Genomic DNA, 19,761 nt, shown 5'->3' on the forward strand with positions numbered 1-19,761 from the left:
GGTGGGCACTGGCTTTACACTTTGGTAAGGTTACAAATAAGTAACTTGAATTTCTTCTTTCTGTAACTTTTACTTTTGTTCCTGAACGTTTCCTTAAATGTTTCATTAGTATTTAGTATTTATTCATCATAAATGTGTCCCACAAGGCCCTTTCCTGTCTAGTCTTGAAATTTGCATGAGAGAAAGGAAGGAACATAGAGTTAAAATCTTTATGCTGAAGTACTTCTCAAATTGTGAATAGTGGTGTCTGTATTTGTATTATGGCAGCTGTTCATATTCCAGATGTCATTGACCAGCTGTGTTTAGGTGAAAGTGTTGCCAGACAGTATTACATGTAAAATAAAACAGGTGAATGGCGACGAAGATAAAATAAGCTTTAGGCTTATCTTGAAATAAGAATGGTTTCTTAAGCAAGTGTTGTATTCTGTGCTGAATGCTTTGCAAAGAGTCCAATAATAAATAAAAAGCAGACAACCCCACACCTTTTTAAAATTATACATGAAGAAAATCGTACTATTTCGCTTTTCATCTTCCATCCACTGTCACAGTGTTTCCCCCTAATGTTTGTAATTGCTTCCCCCCCCCCCCCCCCCAATATTTCAGCTTATATATGTTATAAAATCCCCAAAACAACCTGATTTTTTGAAAGAAAGTGTATAATGCTACAATTTCACAGAGTATATTCAGGTAGTGATGTCAACAAATTAAATAAGAATGCTGCAATTTGAGGCCTAAGTAGTTATACAAGAAGCACCCACGTGCTTCCACAGACTTATTCCCTTGAAGAGGGCTTAATGTGGGTAAAATGTTAATCTGCTTTGCTTAGTAAATACTAAATTGGAAAAAAGTCAGCTATATTGTAAATTTCGGAAGGAAAATTAAGACTTTGCTAGGCAGGAAATACCTTACTTTCCAAACATCTCAAGGGTATTGAGGAAAACTGGGTTTATAAGTCTGAATTTTCAAGACCTCGTTGTACTTAACTGCAAGTGTTTGAGTAAATAAAGGCAAGTTAGTTTGTTGTGTTTTTTTTGTTTGTTTTTTTGTTGTTGCTGTATTTAAGTTAGCAATTGATAGAGCTGAAATAATGTGGTGGCTATGCCAAAACATGTATTTCTATTTCTTGATTCATTTTTCAGTTATAAAAAGTAAAGTGTTCTGTTATACAAATTGTGTGCTCACCTGTAATGCCAGTAAGAGGATGTGAGAGGTTTACTTTGGGGTTTTTTATTAACTGAATCTGGAAAACACAATGAGGGTGTTTACATTAAGGGATCAATCTGAGTTAGGTATGAAGTATATAAAAGATATTCAGGATGTACTTCGTGTGCATTGAGAGAGAACAATTTACACTTGAAAGTATTTATTTTCAAACTTTATGAATTGTGGTTTAAATTTTAAGGTGAAAACTTACAGTATGCTTTACAGAGGTGTTTAAGCTTTATTTAAATTTGTCTGAATATGATGCAAGTTGTATTCTCTAGTGTTGCATGCATATGCTGTCTATAGGTATGCTTATGTGTTTTTTTGCATTAGTGATGCTATATAGAAGTACAAGAGAACTATGCTATTGTGTAACAAACCCAGTTACTAGCATTGAGGTAGTGTGGTACAATTTAGAAGGGTAATATTTTGTGACACAATTGGGGTGGTTAAAATAAAAAGGTATGAGGCAAGAGTTGTTGTGTTGTGATAGTGGACCAATCAAATCTGAAATGTTAAAAAACAAGTTACAAATGTTTGGGAAAAGCCATGTTCTTCTTAAGGTTCAAATACTGAAAGGCTTATCTTGGAACAGAGCTTAAAAATTTACACTTGCCAATAAAAACTTTCCTTGAGAGACTGTCAAGTATAGATTGTAATACTAGGTGATCCATGTGTCCTCCTGCATAACATCAACCATAAGGCCAACTAGTTTTTCATGCAGTTAGTCTACAGGCTAAGTGTAAATAATAAATCTTCCCAGGCAGACTAGGGGGGCTAGCTTAGAACAATTGCCAATAAGTCTGCACTTATTTAAGTTTGAGTGGCAGTTAGTTCAACAGTGCATAAACTTTGATTGCAAAGGGAAGAAAATTCAGTGCTCTAATGAAAGCCCAACCAAAGATGCTAAAGTTGACTACATACGTGGGTGGAACTTCACTTCAGGTGTGTTTAGCCTTGCAATAATTTCTCATCTTTGTTAGGGGAATCTGGCAACCTGGTATTTGAACTGGTATGGACCTGATTGGGTCAGGAGGAGAAAGGTGTTGAAAAATGTCTTGGCTGTGGTAGTTATGTTGTGCTTCATACAAAAATCTCACGCTCTAGTGTTAGTGTTTTCTATGTGAAATATGAATCTTGGCATGAAGCTGAAATACTTGTTGTCAGGCAGGTAACCCTTGTTGGTAGGAAGGGTTGGTGAACAAACATAGCTGCTTCTGTGGTGAATTTCTACAGGTGGGTTGCTGCATCTTGGCTACTATCATAACTAGTTGAGAATATTTCTGCTGATCAAGAGATTATACACTTCTGATCTAAGTGAGCTTGGGAAAAGGCACCAGTTTTGATCCTTATAGTTTCACAGAGCTTCATATGGTGACAGGTCAAATTGGGTAACAGGAATTTATAAAATGTTATCCACCCTTGTATCAATTCCAGAGGATCTAGACTGGCTAATTTACTAATACGCAGTTAGTGGGAGCTGGCTGAGCTTCAGTGCTGGGGAGGCTGTGCATAGACATTACGGCAGTGAGTTTTGGAAGGAAGCCAAGGAAGCATTGTAGGGTTTGCTCGGAAGGATTACACAGAGTCACTCTGATCTGCGTCTGAAATACTAGATCTGGTTTGACCTCCAGCTGCTGTGAAATGATTGCAAAGGCGCTGCAGGCAAGTGACTCAATAACAGTGTCTGGTTGGAGCGTTGTGGCTTGCTCTTCCAAGTGCAGACCATGCTGTTCTAATTAATGCCTTTCCCAGAGATAGATTAGACTGTGTTCAGGACAGGGAGGCACACAATGTTGTTTTATAACTTCCAAAACCCAATGTTGCTCTAGGATTAACAATTGAGTTTTTGTAGTGGAGTACACTGCCAGGAGCAGCTTTGTGTATTCTAACAGAAATTGTTTTGGTGGGTTTTTTGTATGTTAGTGGCATCTGATAAGCAAAAGTTTCATTTGATGATCAGGGCTGCTGAAAGCTAGCACTTAAAGGAGTAAAAACAATTTGACTGTGACTGACTCTTAGAAGGTATTTTGCCAATAAATCATTACAGAAACTGTAATGAACAAACTTTCAGTTATAATAAATGTGCTTAACAAGGATAGCTGTCTGTATACTTATTTGGTATTAAACTTTTCAGTTAACTGAAGAAAGATGAAAATGTTATGTGGTACAACAGGAGTAACTTTGTAACCTGATCTAGAAGACAAGTGAAAGGGAATGTTCTGTCTGAGGTAATTCTATTACTGGGTAAAATTTCAGGTAACAGAGTAACTGTATTGTTGAATGTCAAGTACTCAAAGTAATATGGTCTGTAAGACTTTTGAAGGAGTCATGTTTTTGTCATCATAGGATCTGCAGGGATGGATGTAATCAATTGATCAGAATCTCATTGCCTATCGTAAAGCTAAAAAGCAAACATGAAAGTATGCAATCGTGCTTTTAAAATTATTTTTTAAATTGTGTACTGCCTTAAAAGGGAGGATAAGAGTTCTGTTGATGCTGCTCTTATTATTTAAACTCTATTTTAAAGCCCCTGTGCAAGAAAGTGGATCCTTTGGGATGGAGGTGGGGTTAATTGTGTGTACATAACTGCTTAAAAATACTTATCTTGGGTGCCTAAATACTTCTAAAATTCTTTCTGTGTGGATGTGACAACATTCCTGTCAGATATATTTGCAGTGACTGATTTTTCAAAGAGTTCTTAACTTGTGCCGTATTTCCACTTCTAAGTATCTGAAACTTTGAATTGTACTTGTGTATCATTCAATTTTATTGCATTTATTTTGGAAAATAAATCCATTTCCTGGAGAACTCACGGTTCTTTTTCTATTCAAAATATGTTACCTGAAATGCCCATGAGATGGTGCTCATCAGTCTTGTTTTTGTGTAGCACCAGATCTATGCGTAGTTCTGATTTACAACCAAGGATGCAGTGGTTAGCATTGACATATTTCTAAAAGAAAGAAGAACGCAAAGCAACTGGCAAAATACATATTACTATACTATTTTGAAGTATGCATGAAAACAGTCTTTAAATCCCTGCTTATTTTTGGGAAGATTGCTTTGATCCTAATTTACACAAATTAGAGATTAACTCTTAATTTTTCTTTCTTAAAAATTAATTTCTAAATAGCCAAAATAGAAAAATAGGTTTTAAACATCCATAATTTTTGTGCTGTTTTATTTCTTTCTGTTTTTCTCAAAGATCTATTAAAGTTTTCTGTGTAGAAAACGTTCTACTGCTAATCCACACTAGTGTGTTCTGTTCTGTAATGTCTTTCTGTGGGAATTTTGTTAGATTTATGTTTTCCCTTTGACTTACGCAGACTGTCTGTAACAAGCAACATGAAACAGTGGGCCTTGGGAGAAACATTAAACTCCTGTTAACTAAGGGAGGATGCTCTTTTCTTTGAGCTGGGCTCACAGTGCTAGAATCTCCAGTGCTGTTTTTCAAGACTGTACTATGTAATTTCAGATGCAAGATGGTGAGAAAAATAGCAAGATGAACAGACGAGAATATAATGTCTTCTTTCTGAAGTAAGGTTACTGAAATACTTAGAGCAAGCTGCAGCACAGTGGAGCCAAATATGTTATTTTGCATTCTGTTTCAGAATGTTCTTACAGGTATTTTGAGAGTAGTAACCAGATGGCCTGGGAGAGCTGGAGGCAGACCTGGAAGAGGACACAACTGACACAGATGAACTCCTAAGGAAAGAATTATCAATATAGATAGATGGGTATGAAAGCTAGAGTTGGTTGTGTGAAAACTGGAATGAAGTGTCTAGCACCGCTGTTTTGTGTTAATGTGTATGAATGAGTGGCGTTTGAAGGTAAGATATTTAAGGATGAAAAGAGGGGGTAAGAACAAATGATTTTCTAACCCTACTTCACACTGAGAAAACAACCTTATGCAAAGGAGACTTCTTCTGTAAAAACATTTATGGAAAAGCTGAATGAAGCTAGGAGTAGGAAGTACCAGTGTATGCAGAAGAGGAAAATGGGGAGATATACAAACAGGAGGTAACTGCAGAAAAGTGGTCTTAGTTTCTCATCTTCAGACTCCAGCATTGCTCACTTGAAACCTTTCGTGTCTTGCAAGCTTTTCTTTCTGAGGAGCCTAGGGAATTTCCTTTCAGATTTAGCCTTCTCAGTGTTTCACTGAGCTGAAAGCCTCTATTTTTCATTCTGCTTGTTCTCCGTTAAATATAATTCCTTTTTCTTTATGTCTTCAGATTTGTTGGTGTTTCTTCCTTTATTTCCTTCCATGTTTTCCTGTCTACCACTTCTTCAGTCTTGTATATCTTTATACTTCTAATTCTTCAAATAAAAGGTACTTCATTGCGGAAATGCTCTAGCTTTTATTTGTAGCAAGCTGTGCCAGTTCTAGGTCAGGTAATTTCAAGTGGAGGAAAAAAAATCCTATGAAAGGAATTCAAGGACATTTCTTACTGACTTTTCATCTGGGAAAACTGAACTGATTTAGTTTTGGAATGTTGCATTTAATATGAAGTAATGCTACAGTGCTCCAGGCCACTGGAAGTTCCTGATTATGGAAGGAGTGAAGATAACTACAAAAGAAATCCTGGAGATTGTTGTGTTGGTATCAGGAAAAAATTAGCTCAGGTGGAAGTATGGCCAGTATGAGTGAGGAGGATGTGGGCCTAGAACTCATATGATAAACCTACAAATTTTGAACCTAAACCACTTTTAAATCCTTAAAAATTATAAGAATTGTTTTTATTCCAAAAAGTATTTTGATGTCTTGGCCCAGAAAAACTCTTCTCCTGTCAGCTACTGCTATTTCTCAAAGAGTACAAATCTCATATTGAACAATTCCAAGAAAATGCATTTTCAGAGAATGAAGTGTAAGTGCAGATCTCCAGGAACTGGTATTTTCATTCTCATAGAAGAGTGTAAAGAGAGCCAGAGGTTTTGCAAGAATAATTCTGAAAAGACAGCATTGTGTTTCTGAGAAAATGAATGCTTTACAGCTTGGAATACTACACAGCCTAGAATGCAATGCTGTTTACACAGGATTGCTTGTATGGACATTTCCATACAAATGGAAGAAGACAGATAAATGTGAAATAAACAAGCAGAAAGCTTCCTGTGTGTAAACTTGTGGGTCTGTAATCAGTAAACATTGTCTGAATAAATCACCATTTACTGAATTGATGATAGACATTTTAAATTTGTTAAGAATAAAACTTAAAGACACGCAGTCTTTTTTGTGGGAATGTAGATACCTAATTTTCATTTCCTGTTTATTGTACATTAGGGTAACTGCTATACACTGAAATGATTGCTGAAATAGCTATGTGGGGTTTGCTTTACACTAAGAACTGTTTTTTCTTATAATTTAAACATTGGAAGGAAATGATGCATATAATACGTTGTAGTTGAGTTGAAAGTAGTTTTTGGAATAATCAGTCTCATCCTGTTCACTAGTTGTGAAACAATGTTATCCTAGTTAAAACCAATTATTATTCTTAATCAACTGTTTAATTATAACCGTATTAAAAGTAACCAGTAGTTGAAGGCAGTATCCTGAAATGTAGTATTTTTACTACTGCTTGAAATGGCAGCTAACCAGCTAATCCAAATACTGTGCTTATACTCAGCTGTCAGCATTTATTGTTTCTTCTTTTGAGAAGGAGAGAAGGCATCTGACCTATGTGTTTGATTTCAAGCCTGTTTGGTTTCTGGAGAGATCAAGTTAAGCAGGTGTCGAATAAGTGATTGGGGATCTTTCACTACCATTTAAATAATATTTTTCATCAGTTTAAAATGTAAAAAACTCAAATGGTAGAATTTTCTGTCTGTCTAGAATACAGAGGCAAGAAATCATTTAGGTTGCAAAAGGCTTTTAAAATTGAGTCCAGCTTTTACTCTAGCACTTCTAAGTCCACCACTAAACAGTTCTGATGTAGCTATATGACATCACTCTATACATTTAGCTAAGCAGCTATGCCCATCCAGTTCACACCACAGTTTCCCAGTTCCTCCAGGAGAGCCACCTCCTATGTAGGCCAGTGTGCAGACTACTTATGCCACATGCCATATGCAGAAAGGGGAGGTATATGATTGACCAAACTCATTTTAACTGTTGACCAGAGCTGCAACTGAAGTTAGAACTAAAAACACAGGAGCATCCTCAGTTTATACAATTGCAAACTATGTTGTAACAGATTTTATTTAAAAATATTACTGTCAAAAGCTGCCAACAGCAACTGTCAGGTATCCTTCAGAAAACATGGCAAAACCCTCCCACCCCTGTGACAGACTGCAGTTTAGACTGGAGGAAGGCAACAACTGTGAGGCAAAAAGGGTTCTGAATTGCAGATTAAAGCATTTAACCAGTAAAGCCAGCATTTACCAAGGCTTAGCTTTTTCGATTTAAAAAGAAGTTAAAAAAAACCCAACAAATTCAACAGATTTTTGTCAAAAAATCTGATAAAATCACAGCAGTAATGGAGTTATCCATGTTTTGTCAGCAAAATTGTAATATCACGTATTGCATCTCCTAAAGCAAAAAGTTTTTTTTTTTTCTAGAATTACTACACTCATAAGTATTTAGGAATTCAAGAATTTAGAAATATGCTTAAACCTCTTCCCCACACAAGTCTGTGAATTGAAACTAAATTATTACCCAGGTGTAATCATACATGTAACCTGAAAAAGGCTACATCCACATAACGTAGGAGTATGTGAAATGGTGTTTGTTTCTTGAAATACTTTTTTATCTGTGAAAAGTGTGATTAACTGAACTATAAATCTTGTTTCAGTGAGACAGTGAAGGAAAGAACATCTGCCACTCTGAAAAGCTACTCAACTTGAACACAAGGAAAGTATCAATATAAAATGAGAGCTTAATGTCATCAAAACAAAGAACAGTATCATCTTTTTAGCAAAATCTTCTATTTTGTTCCATATCCAGTTTTTTTCTCCCTTTTCTTTGGTGTTAACAGCCACTGTACTTTTACATGATTTCCTTCGAATTCTAGAAGTAGTAAACCTCCACAATAATAAAAAAACTATGTAACCATCTCCCTGTTTTCTTAAAATCTCTACCTCCTTTAAAGATTATGTTTACTTACTAACACAAGTTTCAAAGAAAACATAACATCTATCGTAGTCATGGATTCTAGGACTGCAAGGGTAACTACAGAATTTATAAACAGAAAATGCTTTGGAAATGGTAGAGGACTTCAGTATTTTTCATTTAAACAAGCAAATAGAAAAATATCTTCAGCTTGTAAGTTAGCCATTTTGATTTAAATTCTAAACATGGAGATTTAGTGAAACCTGTACCAGAGGAGCTGTTTAATTTTCTTCCCTTCCACTGGTACATTATCTCTAGAAATAAAGTTTTGTCAAGCAAATTCAACATTATGAAGAAGCACAGATGCATTCCTCAGTGTTTATCAAATGAAGCTCTTAGTAACAAAGTTTCCCGTGACTTTCCACATATGTAAATATTTACTTAGAAAGATATTTCCCAATACAACAGCAGAAAAAAATAATTACCACAAAAATAATGAAAGAAGAAACAAGTTTGAAGACAGCAAGCGGTAACAGTATAAACTGTGGTCTCTCAGGTGTGAAGCCAGAGAGTATCTCCATTGTATCACTGCAAACATTGGAATGTCTTTAAATTTGTGAATACATGTGGAATACATCAATACATTTTTTTTCTCCTTTAAGAGGAAAAAAAAAAAGGGGGGGAACAGAACAAAAGCCTTTAAAGTTTTCTTTTCCTTTCAGTCAGTCTACTTAGTACCTTTTGTTCCAGTGTAACTTTGAAGAACAAAGCCAAAGAAGCACCACTAACAGGAAAGCTGTTGTGTACCATAGTCTTCTGCACAGCTCACCATACTTTTCCAAGTAGAAAGACAACTTTAAAGCAATAGATGCAACTTCATGAAACTAAATTACCATTAAAGTTATACCAACTTTATGTATACAAAATGCATTAGCGTTTTGGGTTGCTTTTTTTTGGTCGAAGTTTAAGACTTACAGCACTGTTTCAGAACTCTGGAGTTGTTTTGTGTAGGGCATATCCAAATCCACTACTTTGTTTTCCATGGAAATGGAAAAAACTAAAGGGGAAAAGAGCTGTCATACAGGGTGACCAAGAGAACAAGTGGAATTTATTAGGAGAAAAGGGGGGACATTTTAAACAGGAGGGTATATTTGTAGGCATTAGTGATAACATATGCAATGCTAGTTGTCTGTGTCTTGTTTGTTTCTTTGAGTTTTGTTGGGGTTTGGGATTTTTTTTTTCTTTTTTCCTCTTTTTTACTGTTGTTACTCAGAGACAGTTTCTATTCAGTCATTGCCTACATGCTGAGAAAAGGGACAGAGAGAAATCAAGGCAGAGTAGAGCCCTGGAGTAATAGTAGGAGCTTCTGTACTAGGTGTGGAAAGACTCCAGCCAAACAGAAAACAGTGCTGTGGCGAATCAGGGAGGGAGGAGAAGCTTTAAAATGTTTTAGCAAACATAGGAATGTAAGCTGCTTTAACAAACATTAAGTGGCAGAGTCACATTTCTGTCCTTGCTTTCAGTGTTGCTTAGTGGGAATTGAAAGAACTAAAGGAAAAATGGGCTAGTTGCCAAGGTTTTACTGATGTTCTCACTAAGGCACCCTTCTGGTGTAGTTAGTAGGAATCATTAGTTTAGCAATGGCAGCCCTGGTGTTATAAAGCATAGGTGGACAGGCTACAGTTGTGACTGTAGTGTGTATGACTGCTGCCTTTGCTCTTGCCCTCATGAGCAGTATGATGTGCTAAACTTCTTGCGTGTTGACATGGCTTAGATCAAAAAGAGGAACTGAGCACCAGCGTGGTAGTGGGTCTTTGAGCTCAGTCATGTATAGCTGATCTGTTTTTAATCCTTTTGATGTACCACTTGGGTCTTGTGCTTTCCTTAAGATACTTATTTCAATGCACTCAATACACTGACTTCTAGTAGTGTATGTTTAAAAAACTCTAAGTAATGTAGTGTCATAGAGGGGAGCAGGGGGTGGAATTTGAAGGCAAAAGGAAAAAAAAAAAAAAAGAGAAGGCGTTCCTTGGTAAGAGTAAATGAAGGGCTGTTACTCATTCATTCCAGGCACCCTTCTATCCAACAGCATCTGCATGGTTCTCCCATGTTGATCACAGCTCCAGAAAATTAAAAAATGGCAACATGGAAAGCTGAGTGTTACATTTCCTGTAGCATGTCATTTAGTGTTTCTTACATCCAAACTCTTTACTGTCTCTGCTTTAGCTGTGGCAGCAGTTTCTGCCAATTGTGAGAAGGCAAGTGCAGTGTTTTCCAGCTGTTCTGGATCGAGGCAGTGTCAGAAATGACAGAAACAGATGTGCTGGCTCTTGGGTTCTGTTGGAATTTGTAACCCAGTGCCTTTAGTTGTGCTGAAATTCTCTGCAATTAATCTGATGAGCTATGAAATGTGATGGCAGTTGAGGAGCTGGCACGTGTTTGCTTGTAGCATGTGCTATATGAGGGCTACAGCTTTCAGTAGGAGAGGAAATACTTAACATCACAGTTGCTGAATCTGGTAAAACCTGCCAGAGCTTTATAAGTAAACTGGTTACTCACTTTAGCTTGTATTCTTTCTTGCTTTTTGAGCTTCATTTTATTCCTTTTTTAAGGTTATTGTTTGCTGTTCTTACACAATTCTGTGTTTGGTACACGTTCTGTTTTGTTCCTCTTCTGTGATTTCCTGTGTTCCGTTTGCCTTTCTGCCCTACTTGTAGTGTCTATCCTTGAGTGTCTACAAGCTGGCTAAACACTTTGAAACCCGTTTCCTAGAATAAACTGGTAACCATGTTTTACTTCTAGAATCCCATTGTTGTACAGTTTTTTTAATAATGTACTTTGCAAGTATAACAAAGTTATATGAAGGATTGTTTGGGTAATACTTGCAGGATGCAGGCTTCAGGTTCTGTAAAGAACAGTGGCTTCCTTCCCCCCCCCCCCCCCCAAATCCACTGTAAAGTACCAGGTGTATTGCTTCTGTAGGAAAGCATTGGGGTATATTGTCTGTTCTCTAGCATCTAGGGAAGTGGTCTTCAAACCTTTTTGATTGCACACCCCGTTGCTAAAAAAACTTTGAGCAGGCACCCCCAGTGAATGTATAACTATTTATTTAGGAATTATATGCATGTACTGCTGTATTAGCATGTTATGTGCATTGTAAGTAAAAGCTAATTTTAATTTTGAACTTTTATTTAGTAATGATACAAAAAATATTTTCCACACCCCAGTGGATTGTCTTTTACACCTGCTGGGGTGCACGTACCTCACTTTGGGTGTACTGAGAGACCTTTTGAGAATTATTTACATTTTATCTAGTTTTCATAGGTTAAGAAGCTGCAAGTTTCAGAACGCCAAATATAAGATATTGTTGTGCATTAGTAATGCATTGTGGCTATGTATATATTCAGAAGTATTCCTGTTCAGTATATGTAGTATATATAACAACTGTGTGGTTTTTGTGCTTCTTTATAATTGGAAGGGGTTTACTACACCTGTGATTTCCTTATCGAATTGAAATTCAGTAACCGAGTCATTAGTAAAACAAATGTTTGAAGGAAGCATCTTAAAATGCTTTCTTACTGAATTGTTATTGCTGTCTTTGCACACTGCTTTGGTTGAAGGAAAACAGATATCTTTGGCAATTTTTTACATTTAGGTAATTAAAGCAAGGCTATCTGCTAGTTTTTTAGATGCTGAATACTAAGCAGATTAGAAAAAGTAATTTAATGATGAGAAAGCTGGGCAGATTGTTTCAGGTAAGTGGTTTTTTTAGCTGTATCCCAATGATTTATTGACTTGAAGTTTGATTTTTTGCTAATCATTGCAAGAAAAGACTCTTCTATGGTGATGGGAGTCAATCCACTTTGCTCATTTTAACCTACCTGTTTTAACTTCTGTGCAGGTACTGATTTTTAATTATATTTGAAGTTAGTTATATTTATCAGGCATGGTGTCAGTGTTGTATAGTTGGTTTCTTTTTCCCTGATTTGCCTAAGGCTAGAATAGATTTGTTTCTGCCTGTAGCATGCAATGTGAATGTCTTCACTGGTGGAGGTAGGCACAAGTAGGGCATTCTCTGTAGAGTCATTCTGACTTTATGATTTGTTACCTGTTCTGGACTTGTTGATACATAAGATAGTAGAAATGTTATCTTTTGGGCTACTACATTGAGGGGAATGATTAAGACAGGACAGGATGCACAGTTGCACTGCTTGGTGGCTGAGGTATGGTTAGTCAGTTTTTCTCAGGGTACAGCAGATTGTTTGCTGATGGGTGATATTTCCAGATTTGACAAAAAGTTGTCCTTGATAAAGTTACATGTGTCTGGGTCCTGAAAAGAAATCTGGTTTTAATGTTCTTGTAAATTCAAATAAAAACATTAGATAACTTTAAGAAGTGTAGCTAGGGGAGGGAAGTGCTGGCATAATGAAGTGGACATTATGGTATGATGCTTTGCTATGTGTGTTTCATGTATTTGAGTTTAAATTCAGGGTAATGTAACTCGAGCTGACTTTCCACTGGATGTCAGAAGATGACAGATTTCTGATTTTTAAAATGTCAAAACCATAAATCATTAGTTTGCTAAGATTGCACTAGCAAGCTATTAAGGAACATGGCAGTATTTACTGTAGATAAATGCAAATTTAAAAAGGTTCTCTGTATCATGGTTTAAATGATTTATTTGCTTTCAATGCACATATGAATCTGATGTGATGCAAAGATTTAGGTTGTTTCATTTCCTGTGTGGAACTACAAATTTGCATATTATTAAACCCTCTCCTGGAGTAGTCTCTTTCTTGTATGTCTTAAATGGTGTCACAGGTTAAAGTACACTGAAAAAAGTTAATTGAACCAGAAGCACAATTTAATGCTATTAATACGGATACTGGAAACATACGAATTTCAGCTGGATTTATATAGAGTCTCTGTCTATATTAATACCTAGTGAGATGCGTAGTAAAAGCCTAACTGAGAAAGCTGGAAGGTTTTGTAAATAGGTCCATAGCCATTCTTTGGAATGTAGCAAAATTTTGTCTGGAAATTGTTCTGTATGGAAAAAAATCAACTTGGTGGTCCTTTGTTTTCCTCGAGGATTTGAAATAAAAGCTTATAGTCACATGGTCTCCTCAGGCGCAAAGGGCCTCTGTGCTCACTGTGGTGCTGTGGACAAAAAATGGTAGAAAATCAGCTTTATACTGTCTCCTGTTTTCTTCTTTGACCTTGTCCAATGGCTGTGGGTTCGCTGGGTCCGTGTCCGAGTGTGGTTTCAGTACTTGTGTTCTGTGGCATGTTCTTTGCAATCCGTTTTACATTAGCTGTCCCACCTGTTGATGGGTCAGTAAAGAATGGGAGGAGGGTAAAATTCCTAATATCGGACTTGTCCATATCTTTCATTTTGGAAGCTGTTCTTGAATTTCCAGAAGGGAAGACAGGAGCACTGCGTGCAGGGGTATGAAGTAACTGTAACTGTTTTGAGTTTGGGTGCAGTATTTATTTTTAATATGAGTTGTTTGTACTGAGATAATTTCTTTAACGAATTCTTAACTGATAGAATAAATGTAGGTTTTTTTGGATCTTTTAAAATTAGCTTTTGTAGGATAAAATTTAACATTTTGCTTAAAAGTGGGATTGTATTCCATGTATACGATAGGGATTGAATTTCATTGTTTGGTACATACTTTTAAACAAAATCTCTAAAAGCTTCTAAAATTAAGCCAAAAAATGTGTAAAGTTTGAAATTCATGGTGCTGCTCCCCATACTTAAAAACATTGTGTAGATCTGATTTTTCCTTGCATTGCTCTGCTTGCACTGGGGCTTCAAATGCATACTATGAAGTGATCTAATTGTGTTACTGAATTAATTTGAAATAAAAATGCTCTCAAGCAGAGTAAAAATACTAGATTATTAGCTATGGTAAATACAGCATCATTGATTACAGCACAGTTACCTTTCAAAACTGTTCTTCTTCCCCCTCTCCTCTATCTGGGGAAAAGACCATGAGGATGCGTCAGATGTGGTGTACTTACCTGGACAAGAATTTTGCTTTAATTTATACATAGACATAGCTCAGTGCCTTTAAAAAAAAAGTTTTAGTGAACTGTTTTATGGCTCAGATTAACTGCATAGGAGATATTTGCTATTTTTCTCCTGTGTAAATAGGGTAAATTGTGTGCCCTTTATAAGCTAGCAGTTGTGACATTGAAGAAACTTGGGGTTTGTATAAACCTATTGTAAACTTTTCTGCTAATTGAAATCTTACCCAGGCTTATTTCCTGGAGATAAAGCTTTCTTCTTCCTTGTGACAGAGCATGAGGTATAAGCTGGTGATATAAAGCTGTCTTGGGGAGGAAGAGAATTATACTGTGCTGAGACACTATATTAAAAAGGTGTAGTGCTAGGCTAACGGTTTCGAGTACAACATTAGGTGGCAGTAGTAGACTCTTAACACCTTGTGTGCGTTTGTTGAATTTACTTTCAGGCAGTTTTCCAAACTAGAGACAGATTTGGAGAAATCTTATTTTAATACAGAACATTTATGTTACATTACTATGAAGGGAAACAGTAGGAATGATTTTTCCTGAATGATCCCTTTTTGATCATAGTTAATAACAGTATTGGACAGAGTCATATGAAAGCATCAAGCTTAAAGTGGGTGCAATGTTGTTGTGCAGTGCTAGTATTGATATACCTGGTTTAAAATGGTCCATTCTTATTTTCCTGGTAAATGAAGGTGTTGGCTTTGTTAGGAGCTTGGTAACAGGAGGGAGATCAGCGAATTTAGAAGAAAATGTAATGTGGTTTTCTGCTCAAAAAGTACCTCTGTGCTCTTTGTCTGATAGGCTTTGCTTTCTGGGGTTGGTTTTGGTTTTGCTTGTTTTTTTCAACATGGAGGAAAGCAAGTCCAAAGTTGGAGCAAGATTAAAATGATGCTTATTAAATAGGCTGGAGTAGGATCTTCCCTTCTGTGAAAGTGTCACTTGCATATTCATTATCTCAAGTTACTTTAAACTTCGAGGTAAGGTAGCAAATGATTTTAAGTCGTCTGCATGTTGCTGGAAGGATATGACCTTGCCTTTCATGAGTGGGTCTTCGCACAGTTCTTTGTGCTTTGTCTAGTTTTTCTGTTGCTATATGGTTGATGTAGTGGCAATATATTGAAGAAAAAAGATAGACATCCCGGCATTTTCTTTCCCTTTCCTTCCTATCCATAACCTCTCTGGGCCTGAGCCCTGTTTGCCATGATTTCACTGACTTCACATTCATGCGAATGTCATTAATCGATCTACTTCTGCAAACTTTCAACAGGCTTTCCTACCAAATCTCCTTAGGATTAATGTTTTAATATGGTCTCACCTCCATGTGTCATGTTAGTGATGGAAAAGTGGGAAGTGAGGGGCAGAGAATGAATTGCTGCAAATTAGTATGTACAAGTTATTTTTCCTCAATTTTTTTGTCTTCTGGTCTATAGAGGCCTCTCCAAATCAGGACCATCTTTTTATCACACCCAGGATGTGTACCATGGCATTGGCTATTACTGTTTCTTGTTTGCCTTCTGGGAATTTGGCTGCTTGGGATTACTCATAATCCTATGAGATCCTTGTCCTAAAGAGATTTTAGTACTTGCACTTCCCAAATCTTTGGCACTGGAAGTATTTGGTATTTTTGATGATCAATACATTTGTTTTGAGTTTCTGAATACGTGAAGGGGACACGGAGTCCAGGATGTGAAGATAGGCTGAGAAAGTTGGGGCTGTTCAGCCTGGAGAAGAGAAGGCTGCGTGGAAACCTCATAGCAGCCTTCCAGTATCTGAAGGGGGCCGATAGGGATGCTGGGGATGGACTCTTCATTAGGGACTGTAGTGACAAGACAAGGGGTAATGGGTTAAAAGTTAAACAGGGGAAGTTTAGATGGGATATAAGGAGGAAGTTCTTTACTGTGAGGGTGGTGAGGCACTGGAATGGGATGCCCAGGGAGGTTGTGAATGCTCCATCCCTGGCAGTGTTCAAGGCCAGGTTGGACGAGGCCTTGGGTGATATGGTTTAGAGCGAGGTGTCCCTGCCCATGGCAGGGGGGTTGGAACTAGATGATCTTAAGGTCCTTTCCAACACTAACTATTCTATGATTCTATGTGAATATTCTGTTGTTACTCAAAAGCATAATGGCTAAAATGAATCCATTGTTTTTGTGTCTGTTTTGTCCAGAAGCTCCATTCAGATTTTGTCATTGAGGGATTAAAAACATGAGGGTTTTTTGTTTGATTGTTTTTTTTTAACCTTGGGTTGACTGATATGATGTGAAATTGCATATAAGAGCAGGGCCATTCTGGATAACTTAACTATTTTGTGAACAGATGTAAAATGTAGGGTGTTTATCAAACCTTTAAATTGTTGAAATAACATCTTGTTTAGCTTAGCACATTTTTCTTGATGTTTATCGTGCATAATACCTTACTGTTATGAATAGAAGATTTTGGGCAGTTACCAGCTTTGTACACACAGTTTTGCAGGTTCTTGTTAAGCATAAACTTTTTTTTTCCTAAGATATGCCTAGCCTACTTGACTGCACTTTATTCCTGGGATAGGCATTTTCTACTGGATAGGCATTGTATGTTCTCATTGGTTTGGACATATTAAACAATTCCGAGATTACAAAATCAACATCTTAAGCAAAGGGAGGTCACATTTTGCTTGGTTAATAGTTCTTTCATCCTGGCTTTAGTGAAGAAATCAAGTACATTTGTCTTGATGTGTAGGTTGTATAACAAATTTGGCTTTTCCACGAGAAATGCTGGTTGTGGTCTTGAACTTCATTTATTTCTTTTCTGTTGTAGTTCATTGAAATACCTTTGCCTGCATTTTCTTATTTGTTTTTGAAGTATTTTGTATCTGCCATTGGGAGAAATGATTTTAGATTCATAATAGATAATTATCTTTTAGGAAAGTAGAGCTTGAATGTGTTTATTCTAAGCTACTTTCTGCATACTGTAGTTTGGTAGTTGTACACTCAAAGAGTGACTCTTCTATATCTTAGGTCACTTCCATTTTACCTTAGATGAAAAACTCATTACGAAGAGAGATTTCATGTGTTTAAATTGGTTTTTTATTTCTAAGTGATGTTGCTATTTTGTACTTAAAATTATTGCTGTTATATTGACTTCTCATTAGTTTGGTTCTCCAAGGGAGGAAAAATCCCACACACTCTGTGTGTAGTAAAAAATTGCTGTATTCTCCCTGTTCTCAATCAGCTAAATGTAGAAACATTTTACAAAAAAGCTTGAGCTATTGGTTTAGTTTATATATTTTTTCAAGGGTAAATATAACTGGCAAAATGTAAAATTTGTGAGTCTGTATTTGAATACTTCGAATACTGCCCTTTACAACCATTCCTGTAATCTTACACTTAATTCTATATGCCGAAGAAAGAAAACGTTATGCCACCCTGTAGGTTGCTATAAAGATTGTTTATGCAGCTCAGCATAGGACTTAAAATACGTGGAATTGGAGAATTTTGAAAAATGGACTGTGCGACACAGGAGACCAAATCATGCTAAAGTGCAAGGAAAGACTATACATCAGTTCAAAGGCTACATTATTCAAAAAAATACAACCATAAAAAAGGTAATAAGATTACATTCTCGCACTTCATGGCTAGTAAGGTGCATTAAGCTGCTCAGATATTCATAACTTACTGTGACATTTGGGAAGATTACATTTTGCTGTGCACAGCCATTACTGCAGCTCAGATAATAACTAGCCAATGCATGGACCTGGATTATGATCCCTGTCATTGGAAACAAATTTGGGTTTTGAAGGTTGATCAGTTTCAAATCACCATTAGAAAGGGTTAATATGACATACTGTGGGGTGTGTGTGTGCTTATGTGCATCTAATGGGTATGCATACATATAGTACATCAACTGCACTGCCTTTGGTGTATTGCTTTCTCTGTCAGTCTCTTGTCCTCACTTCCCTTAAAGGAAATGTTAAAATGTGATTATTTTTACTGTAGCATATTATTTCTAGAATGTACTTACTGAAATGCTTATGTTTGCAGATTAGATGGGATACCTAATTTGACAGCTTCCTGGATGAGTGGTTACTGATAATAGTGTATCTAGCCAAAAATGAAAGATTGGTAGTGTAGACTATAGGGTGAAGGTAAGGTCACCTCTAGTTGCTGTTTATGGTTTTGGTGTGATAATTGATGGTTGGCTGATAGTTAAAACCAAATGCATAAAGAGTTGAATTTCTTAAGAATTAGCAGGTGGTTTGTGGCTAGAATGTAAACTTCATCTATTCTGTCCATACACAGAATGCAGTGTTTTCTTTGTTTCTTACCTAGATGGTGAGAAAGAGAGTGGCTTCTTGAGCCATTGGGGAATACCTCAGTGCTGTAGAGTATGATAAATTTAATGTGAAATGAAGTGTAACATTGCTCATGTATTTTATATTTTCAAATGTTTTTTTCAAGTTGGGTTTTTTTTTTTAAGGGGTGTCCATATCAGTTTGTATTTGTTTTGCAATAATTCTGTGTTAATTTATTCTGCTCTGTGTTCTTCCTCGAATTTTACCTTACAGAGCTTTCTTGTGGTAGGCCTCTGCTCCATCTTTTGGAATGGGAAAACTGAGGCTTGGAGAATGATAAGGACTTGATAGATCTGTTTGAGTTGACAGCATGAGTTGATATAGAGAAGCTGGGAATATAATTCAAGTCTCACCATTCAGTTCCTACAGTTTCCCTAGATATTAAGGAAGCATCTCATAGTAAATTGCATAATTTTCATGACCAAGAGAGGAGAAAATGGAAAAGTGTAAATTACTGTTTAGAAATTGTAGCTGTGAGACATTGTCTATTCTGTCATAAACACAGTAACTTTCTCTGCTTCTTGCGGTGTTTGGCATTACTGATTTATGCCCAGAAGACCAAAGATTGCTTCTTCAAAGTGACAAGATTTAGACACTTGAAGAAAATGTATGGTAATTTTAGTAGTTAATGAAGAGCATATATTCTCTTCTGTTGGCTAAGTTTATCCTCAAATCCTGACCAGCTGAGAGAAGGTGTCGGAGATAATATGGAAGCAAGCTAGTGTATGTGTTTTGGGGCAGTTACAACATGGTACGACTTCAGCAAGTCACAGTATTGAAGCTGTTAATGGTCAAAAGCCTGTGAAAGGAACACCATGTGGGACAAAAATGATATCTTTTATTAGATAAACTTGTAGAAGTGAGAATGATCTGAAATACTTTTGATCATGAGTCCATTTTGATAATTTGGGTCAATGCTATCTGAATTCATATTTGTATGATGGCATTTTGGCAAGCATGGCACATTTTTAGGTTGTTACATTTCTAAAGTCCAAGAGAAGTTTAAAAAGTGGAGGGGAGGAATAGGGGTGAAGTGATTACAGCTCATCTTTCCTTCAACTGGAATTTCTGAGTACACGAATTTCCTTCCCCTTCACACCTCCTTGGTGTGTGTGTGCATATGTCATTAGTTACTCACTGTGTGCTTAGA

At 36.6% G+C, this 19,761-nt stretch overlaps 1 protein-coding gene across 3 annotated transcripts in view; it reads left to right on the top strand.

The window, feature by feature from the left end:
• Positions 1-19,761, top strand: part of LRBA (LPS responsive beige-like anchor protein) — a 400,194-nt gene that overhangs the window by 20,371 nt on the left and 360,062 nt on the right. The window lies entirely within an intron of this gene.

This window comes from Neopsephotus bourkii, unplaced genomic scaffold (genome assembly GCF_033783945.1).
Source record: "Neopsephotus bourkii isolate Nb327-2 ecotype Australia unplaced genomic scaffold, CSIRO-AGI_Nbou_v1 NB_547, whole genome shotgun sequence".
Classification (NCBI taxonomy): Eukaryota; Metazoa; Chordata; class Aves; order Psittaciformes; family Psittacidae; genus Neopsephotus; species Neopsephotus bourkii.